Source organism: Lissotriton helveticus, chromosome 1_1 (assembly GCF_964261635.1).
Source record: "Lissotriton helveticus chromosome 1_1, aLisHel1.1, whole genome shotgun sequence".
NCBI lineage: Eukaryota > Metazoa > Chordata > Amphibia > Caudata > Salamandridae > Lissotriton > Lissotriton helveticus.
In genome coordinates, this window is record NC_136057.1 from 1,922,007,100 (window position 1) to 1,922,016,879 (window position 9,780).

Consider the following 9,780-nt stretch of genomic DNA (forward strand, 5'->3'; position numbering starts at 1 on the left):
GGACTGGTTACGAGCTAACTCCCTGCAATTTAACAGCTCGAAGACAGAGGTGCTCCATTGTTCCACTGACCGGATTCCACGGGCACTCCCTGAGAACTTTTGGCCTAGTACCTTCCTCGAACCAGTGCTGGCAGCGGAATCAGCTCGTAACCTGGGGGTAATATTTGGCCCTAACTTACAACTTGACATGCACGTCAATAAAACCACTGCAACGTGTATGATGCTGCTACGCATGTTACGCAAAGTTCTGCCCCTTCTCCCCGCTCAAGCCAGGCCGGAAGTAGTCCGTGGGACCATACTAAGTCGTCTTGACTATTGCAACGGGCTTCTTCTGGAGGCTCCAAAAAATCTGACGGGGAAGCTACAGCGGGTGCAGAACATGGCCGCCAAGCTGGCTCTTTCCCGCCCTAGGTCCGGCTCTTCCACTCTTGCGCTACGAGACCTACATTGGCTCCCGGTAGGTTTGCGGGTACAGTTTAAAGCTGCATGCCTGGTGTTTAAAGCTGTACACCTTTTGGGCCCCATTCCTTTGCAAAACATGTTCGCGTGGTATTCTGCTCCACGGCCCCTTCGTTCTTCATCGGCTCACCTCCTGGTGGTTCCAAGGTTTCAAAGAGTGAGGATGGGTGGTCGCTCCTTTAGCGTGGCAGCGGCCAAATTTTGGAACTCCCTCCCACTTTCTTTGAGGAGTTACAAGGACTATTTTCTGTTTAGGAAAGCATTAAAAACTTACTTATTTCCAAAAACGGCCTGAGTGGTTAAAGTGCATGGTTCCTTGATCAAAGCGCCAGGATGCCCTTTGGGTGACAGGTTTTGCGCTCTATAACTATATTAAATAAATAAATAAATAAATAATTTTATATTACAATTGTGCACTTTATACAAAGATATTTACTTAGCATTGCTGCCATCCATTCAATTGGTTTTTTAAGGTCGACGTATAACATTTTATGATTATATGACTGCTAGGAGATAACCTAGCAACAGCAGAATTAGCCACATCACTGTTCCACTTCTGTATGTTTTCACTTGGCCTTTGTTCAAGATCTGCACTTTATTGTACTATTTTAATACCATTGACATACTGCAAGCGAACCTTTAAGACTTGATGTCGAAATAAAGTAATGACAACAATATTTATTTATTTATTTATTTATTTTTGGAATTTTTATTGCGCATACAAATACCCGAAGGTGTCTCGGCGCATGTGTGGACTCGCAGGACCAGAACAACAAAATTCACTGGTTAAACAGCCATGGGCCAGATGTAGGTAGCCAAATACCGGTCGGTAACGGCCGAATTCGGCCGTTACCGACCGGTATTTGGCTACCGAGATGTAGGGGCAGGTAAACTGGGCAAATCGGTAATTTTACCGATTCTGTAAAGATACCGGTCGGTAAATTTACCGACCGGTATTTTTACAGAATCGGTAAAATTGATATGTAGGTGGGACTCTTCTGAGTCCCACAAGGCCTAAGAAATCGGTATTTTACCATCAAATTCAATTTGATGGTGAAATACCGATTCAGGTGTGCATGCACATGTGTGCATGCACACCTGTGCCATATGACAGGCAGACCTGCCCTTAGGGCAGGTATGCCTGCCATATGGCCCCCGAACCTTTTTTGGGGGTGCTAGAGGGTGTCAAAGTGACACCCCCTGCACCCTTGCCAAAAATCGGTATTTACCGATCGGTAAATACCGACCGGTAATGCCCCATTCATTCCTATGGGCTTCAAAGCCCATAGGAATGAATGGGGCATTACCGGTCGGTATTTACCGAATCGGTAAATACCGACTTTTAAAGAATCGGTATATCCACATCTGGATTTACCCACATCTCGGTACTTCTATTTTACCGATTCATAAATACCGAATCGGTAAAATTCGGTATTTATGAGTCGGTAAAATAGAATTACCTACATCTGGCCCCATGTCTTTAAAAGCCTACGAAAACTCATCAAGTTAGGGGCGTTTTTGATAGTAGGTGGCAGAAGATTCCAGAGTTTTGGCGCAGCAACTAGAAAGCGTCTATCTCCCCAAGTTGCCGTTCTTGTACGGGGTACCAGTAGGAGGCCAGTGTTAGAGGATCTCAGCAATCTTTTAGGGGTGTACAGCTGAAAAGCCTCAGTCAGAAACTTGGGTCCGTCGCCATGCACTGCCTTATAGGCAATGCAGAGGGTCTTGAATTTAATTCGACTCTCTACTCTAAGCCAATGAAGCTGGCGAATGGCGAGAGTAGTAGGCTGGCGACGAGGAATATCTAAGAGAATTCTAGCAGCCGCGTTTTGTATAGACTTTAGTTTAGATAGCACACGTTTCTGGGAGTTAAGGAATAGGGCATTTCCATAATCAATTTTGGAAAACACCAAGGTGGTTACTAGGGTCTTCCCAGCTGGGATAGGGAGGTAAGGCAGCAATTTCTTAATTTTCTTTAAAATAAAGAAGGCGGATGACACAACCTTATTGACATGAAGGTTGAATGTTAGCTTGCTGTCAAAAATAACTCCCAGGTTACTCGCCTTTTCCACTGGGACAGGTGGAAAGCCCAACTGGTTGGGCCACCAAATGGAGGACCATTCTGGGGAGAGATTGCCAAAAGTCATAACCTCGGTTTTGTCCGAGTTAAGCCTCAGGCAATTGGAGGGCATCCATGTACTGACAGCAAGCATAGCCTCCTGGAAATTGGCTGCCACCGCTATGCCTTCCTTATGGATTGCCAGCACCAGTTGGGTGTCGTCTGCGTAAGATGTCAGACGCACCCCGTGGGCCTTTATTACCCTCGCTAAGTCCGCTACGTAGATGTTAAATAACGTGGGACTTAGCGAGGAGCCCTGTGGAACTCCACAAGGTGGTGCAGAGACGGGAGAATAGAAATTACCCAACTTGACTGTCTGGGTGAGGTCGGCCAAAAAAGATGAAATAAGGTCTATGGCCGTGCCGTTTATCCCCAGAGCTGTGACACGGTCGACCAATATGGCATGGTCGACCGTGTCAAATGCTGCGGATAGGTCCAAAAGAATCAGAATGGCTGCACCTCCCTGGTCCATAATGGCTCTAATCTCATCTGAGGCTTTTATTAGAGCAGTCTCGGTTCCATGTCCTTTCCTGAAGCCAAACTGCGATTCGTCTAAAAGTTGGTAATCCTTTATTTTGATGTAATTTAACATCTTTTAGATAAAGCATGTCATTAAATCGGTCTAAAACTTTTGACACAGTGTATTAATTTACTATACTTTCTACCATGCCTTCTATTTGTATTTCTGTTACTGAATGGTGTGGTGCAAATTTTATGTATCACCAGAATATTAAAATGTCGCTATGTTCTCCTTATTTCATTTGGTTTTTATTTTGATTTTAACTTCCAATTTTAATTTTGCAGTAAAATATTTTTGTGTGTGTTTGTATCTTGTGCTGAGACAGCACGTGTTTTGACTTCTGCCTTATTTTCATGATATTGAGACCTAAAGTGAAATGAAAAGAATGAGCTCAATAGGACCAGCAGGTGGGCTAAATTATTACTGCAACCTGACTGACTCGTTCAGTACACACATCATTAGCTGCCAGCATGAGGTCACTCCCCCTGTTTTAAAGCTAGAATAGATGCAAAGGAATCAAACAAAGGGGCCTATTAGGATGGCGGACGGACCTGCGTCTGTCCGCCATCCCAGAGGTGGAGAGACCGTCCGCAGGGGCAGCGGCGGTCCCTCCGTGCGAATTAGGATGTGACCGCCACCCTGGCGGTCACATCCTGTATTTTTAACATTGCGGCGGGTGCTGCTTGCATCCTAATATGGCTGACGGTGTCTGATAGACACCGCCACCATATTAGAGCTTTTCCGCCGCGGGACCGTGGCGGAAAAGCTGCTGACCGGCTTCCCGACCCCCCTGCCATCCTAATCTGGCGGGGGGTCTTGTGAATAACTGCAGCGGTGAATCTGCATCCTCCGGGCCGGCGGTGGCTTCCGCCGGCCCGGAGGATGTGGATTCACCGCAATCATAATCGGGCCCTAAGTGTAGAGAAATTTCGTAGGCCCACTAAAACCAGATGTATGATCATATGTATGTGGTAATCCTATAGTGCGGAGCTAGCCAAAAGGCATCATAGTGTGTATAGGGTTAAAGGTAAGCATAAAGTGAACCAGTGATGGGAGAGGTTACTGGTTTGTGAGTTGTTCATGCATTGTGATGTAGTTCTTCAAAGAAATGTGTATTTGCTTGACATATTTTGTTGTGGTGCATTTTGCTCTGTGAGTGATGTGTTGTTTATGTGGTACAATATTGCAATGTGATGTTTTTGTGAGGTTGCCTGCAGTCTGGTTTAACTGTTTTATTATTGTGGTGTGGCCTGTGTTGTTTTAATTGTGTTGTTATGTTGCTTTGTATTATGCTATTTTGTCATTTCCTGGTGCTGGTACATTTCTATCCTAAAGCTGCATTTTCTTTTAGAACGTTTCCCTGACAACCAACCATTTACTACTGGCAATGGAGGTAAAATACTGCTGTTCGAACCCTTTAACTATGTCTGACACCAATCACCCCAAAAGAGAGGCACAGAGTATGTCTTACATTAGCACCTTCGGCAGGACCCGCTTTAGGGCAGTGCGACTGGTGCGGCCGCACTGGGTGCTGACCTGGACAGGGGGGGCACTGACCTCAGTTGGGGTGCTGTGTTTAGCAATAACTTACCATTTAAAAGCAGCTGATGAAGAGTTCCATGTGCATGCAGATTTCAGGCGGCAATAAAAGTGTCAAGGTAACTCTTGTGATTAATGTTCCTGCTAGAGAACGAGAGCAAAGTTTTGGCTAGTGTTAATTTTGGCTCACCATAAAGTAGCACAGATGGTTAATATAAAGTGGACAGCTGAGTGGATTAGTACAGCCAGCCTTTACCAGAGCTTTAAAACAAATGAAATGTATGCAAGGGAGGGGCTCTCGGGAGATGATGGACTGGTTTGCTGGGTATTAGTGAGGGAATCTGAGGAGGTCATGGGGGTGGGGGCGTTAAAAAGGATTGTTGAACCAGGCCCCACCAGTGCTAAAGCCGGCCCTGACCTTCAGTGCCCACTTTATTTGACACGGGCTATTATGTTTGCATGTTTGAAAAAGAGAGCAACAGCCTCAAATCTGCTTTAAACGAGTATAAACAATGCAGGTTTAGGGCAGTTTGAATTTCTCTTCCTTCCTCCCTCTCCTTCTTCCCATTCTATCAGGGGCGGCTGGTGGATTTTCAAAGTGGTGGGGCGAAAAATGGTACCGTAGTATATCAAGCGAGCGAGCGAGCCCGAACTGCAAAAGGAGGGTGCGGGGGAAACGCAAGAAAATTTTACAAAAAATGGTTGAGTTTAGTTGAGCAGAGCTTTACTTTGCAAATTGGATCACAGCCTAATAAAACTTTCCAACTCAAGTTGATGAGAAAGAATCATTCTCTCTGGCAGAGGAACCACTTTATTAAACTCACTGTGACTTTATCCTTTCCTGACTGGGTTACTACAATAATTAAATCAGGGCACCTCTGGAATAACAGGCCTGAGAGGTTAGATTCCAGCAGCTAACCTATGTGATTTAAAAAACCAACCACACCACCAGCACTTTAAATGTGACCCACTCGCTTCGTCAAAGAAAATTCAAAATGCTGTACTCTGTGCAGAGACTCATCACTGGTGATAGAAAGTGTAGCCTCACAAAAGGCAATAACATACATTACATGGAAAATGAGTGTCCAAATTAAAGGTAAAATATCAAACTCTAACAAATGTTACATTGCAATAAATCACACTGGGTCGATAACCAAGACAAAATAAATATCCTCACGATCACCTCAATGTCATTGGAAAGGCAATAAGAATTCTACATTTGTTAACATAAATGTTCGAGAGAGTGGAGCACTAAGAGTTTGGGTGCAAGCAATGCAGGAAAGTGTACGAGCTCTAAACTAGTAATGGAGGACAGGGAACGATACTGGACAGTGAGGTGTTAATGAATTGGCTTGTCTGGTGCATCAATGTGACCTGTCACCTGCAGATAATACACACACATACACGCCTCAGCAGCAGGGCACTCAGTCGAGTTCATGAAAGAGCAAGGAGCTCGCAGATGGAGAAACTTGATTGGTGGAGGGGCGTGCAGATTATGCAAAGCTTGGTACATCACGTGCTGCTATTGCCCATCTCTGCTTCTTTTAATGAGTCTCAGAAAGATGAAACGCTGGGTAGGCCCTTTTAGTATTTGAGCCAGTTCCCCACAGGTTAAACTCGGAAGTCCATAGCCTGCACATTAACTCAATAAGCCATCTAAAAACCATGGAACCCAAATGCGTTGTGGATAAACGCTTCTCAGCTGGGTGAAGGTAGGGAATGGGCGAGGGGATGCTAGGTGGTGACATCGGATATATTTCTGCAATACAATGCCTTTGAAAGTAAAATGCGCCATGAAACTCTATTCCAGGGAATAAGTGCTTCAAACATGCCCAATAAATACATCTATCAGCTATTATCACCAGAGAGTGGTTTTATAAACAGAAGTAGCTCAGTGGGTTGAGCTGGTTGGGTAAAAGCTTCATTTCAATTGCGGTGGGTATGAAGTTTGGTGTACGAAACCTGTGAATAGCAGGTCTGAATCACAGCCTTGTTTCCACGAGGAGGCTAAAGCCATCATGCCTAACTTAATATTAAAGGTCACTAGTATGCGCTACACATTTTGTTGTTTGTTTTTGCAGTTTTATATAGCACGAATTCGACCAGAAAGGATTTCAGTAGCATTACAGACGGACACATTCATTTTTTAGTAGACAAGGGGAGATTAAGGGATTTGCCTACAATCACGGATCTCGAGTCGATGCCAAGACTCGAACCTGGCTTCCAGTTCTAAAGGTGGCCGCTCTGACCGTTGCGCCAAATTCTCTCCACACATATAGTTGATATAAGATGCAGACCTTTCATACACCAAACTTCACACTCTCCGCAATTAAAATGAAGCTATCACCCAACCAGAGTCACACCAGAACGTATTGCCCGTTCCAAAGCATATCAATACAGAATGCCTCGGGCCTGTGCAAAGTATAGGCGTAGATTCCACTTGTAGTCGCAAAAATTTTGGGACCCCCTCTATTATATTTTTAGCCAGGGAAAAAAGAGGAAAACATGAACAATAACCTGAGAAATTCCCCTACGGCTATATCATTTTACATTTGACGTAGTTCAAACAGATTTTTCAAGAAAAACTCATTTAAATATCACAGATACCATGGTTTTTATGTCATTTTCATTTTTTCTTTATTGTTTTTTTATTTCTTTATATATTTTCATTTATTTTAAACCAAGTGCTAATGCTGTATCATAAAATAGTCATTTCATCATTCATATAGATATAAAAAAAAGTACAATACATTGTAAGTACAATTAGATCAGTCAATTGAATAACCCTGATAACCACACATATGTCCACAATCACTCTCTATACATACATACCACAAATCATACTACATACAACAACTAATTTCTGCGATGGAGGTAGTCCAGGTGAATTTTATGACTAAAACGCCAGGTCTACGCGTTTCGGTGGGTTTAAACCACCTTCCTCAGGACCGACAGAATTTATCTTCCTGCCTCACTGGTTACAGGGTATCTGAAATAACAAATATATGTATCTGTATCTGTGTCTATCAAATTTAAAAACAGCAACAATCAATTCTAAAAAAAACAATGCATTAATTCAAAACATCTCCTAACTGTCTGAGGACAACTATGCGCACACGGCTAGCCTCCATGATCACTACATCAATAATATCTTATGTAAATTCGTATTACCGTCTCTTTTGCAACAAAATAGCTGCCCATTTTGTAAATAAGTATTAATTCGAAATACATTTTATGAGGTTCTATTAGATCTTGTCAGAAAATAGTATAAAGCATTCCATAATACCTTCTATGTCTGGCCAGACATGGGTCCCAGACGTGGATATCTCGCGTGTAAATTTGGAAGGCGCAGTTAGTTCAACAAACCCTAAAGAAATATATATAAGGAATACTTGGTGGCAAATTCCCTCTCTACAAAAGTTATGATATATAAAGTGAGATTAACCTATTAAGGTATTACCTGATGTGTCTAGAAGTTTGCCCGAGCTAGGGTGCTCGTTTGGTAAGGAGATCTCTAATTTCTTCCATATGCTACGGGGTCTTCCAAGCCCTAAAAGTAAATGTCACAATTTGTATATTCCTTTGTTGACTACTGTTTCTGAGTCCTCCAGGTGACACCCTAAGGGTAACCAGTCATGACATACTAACCTTATGATCCGGTGCCAACTCGCATATGGTAATTACGTTTCCTTTAACTTCCTGTCTGGACTGGTTTTCAAAGTCGGGGATCTTAATAAATGACAATAATATGTACATATTTCAGTTCTCAGATTTTTGCCTGATAGAGTTGTATCTACCTAGATATTCAAAGACCACAATCACACTAACCTTTATACGTTGGAAGAATCAGTTTCCAGCCGCTCTTATCTGTTTTCAATTGGTGTTCTCTTTGATAATTTTACTAAATAAATGGAGAGATAATCCTATTATAGAGCTGCTTAGGAATAAGAGATCATAATTCCCTATATCTATTCAAATACGTTCAATCCATATTATAGGTTATGATGTAACCTGTCCTTGCATAACGTCTCACTTCCCAACATATCGGTAACTCGGGACAAGATTCCACTTGTGCAGCAGTCGCAGTCGCACCGAGGCTCAAAGACCTGAAGGGCTGGCTGAACCTTGATCACGACTGTATTTCATCATTCAAAGAGAAGCTACTGCCAGTGGGCCCATATCATTCTTTGCACCAGCCAGGCCCCGTGACACAATGGCTTCACTTCTGGTGCAGACTGAGAATCCCACAATTCACAGTGGCAACGCAGTTCCAATGGTACCTCGTGCACTACCCTAATGGCTGCCACAATTTATGTATCGCTTCATAGGACCACCAAGCAGTGTGACGAATTCCAATTTGTGTGGGAGCAGGAGTTCTATTATTACTGCAAATGGGAATTAGTTACGTTTTCTCTGGGCCCATTTTATAACTAAGCCAACAATTTCTCAGCAGAATGATCTTTGGATCCATAGATTCGGGATTCCAATCCTGATCGGCTAACTTGACAATTACTGGTGTGATCTTGGGCACAATTTACACCTCTTTGTGCCCGAGCTCACGTGTTAAAAAGCAGCGAACAACAATGCACGTAAGATATACGAGGTGACATTGATAAGAAGAATCCACATCACACGCTAGGTACATTCAAGAATGAAAGTGACTTTTTGCCAGTGCTTATTTGTGAACAGCATGTGTGGGATGCTCTGAGGTCCGGGAGGAGGAAGGTACGTCTCTAATAATGTACTGACCCTAAAGAAGAAGAACTGTGGTTCGAGCTCAGCCTTTTTCAATTGACACAGTGTGACCCTCGGCATTTCCGTGTATGTTCTATTCAAGCTGCAGAGTGAGACGGGCAGCACAGACGCGGTGTTAACGTCCCACCTCCCTCCACACTGCATCCTGGCCTGTGTAATCAGCTCTCGGCTGCACCTCACCCATCCCAGTATCCCCAGCACACCACCACATGTGTGAAACACTCCTGCTGCAATGCAGATGGTTTTGAAAAGGGGGGGCCCTCGGCCCCCCCGCACGCATGGCGGCGCGGCGACCGTCGCCCCCATTCTCTCCTTTGTCGCCATTCGGCGGTGGGGGCGTGCCCTGGGGGGCGCGGCCCACCGCCGACTGGCTGGCGGCCTCCCTGAC

The 9,780-nt window shown here is 43.9% G+C and overlaps 1 long non-coding RNA gene across 1 annotated transcript; it reads right to left on the reverse strand.

Moving 5' to 3' along the window:
• Positions 1–7,934: 7,934 nt before the first annotated feature.
• LOC144775726 (uncharacterized) lies at positions 7,935–8,901 on the reverse strand. Its single transcript, XR_013600563.1, has 4 exons — positions 8,466–8,901; positions 8,286–8,366; positions 8,098–8,187; positions 7,935–8,004 (listed from the first exon to the last, which is right to left on the reverse strand). It is a non-coding gene; the product is annotated as an uncharacterized LOC144775726 (long non-coding RNA).
• Positions 8,902–9,780: the final 879 nt, after the last annotated feature.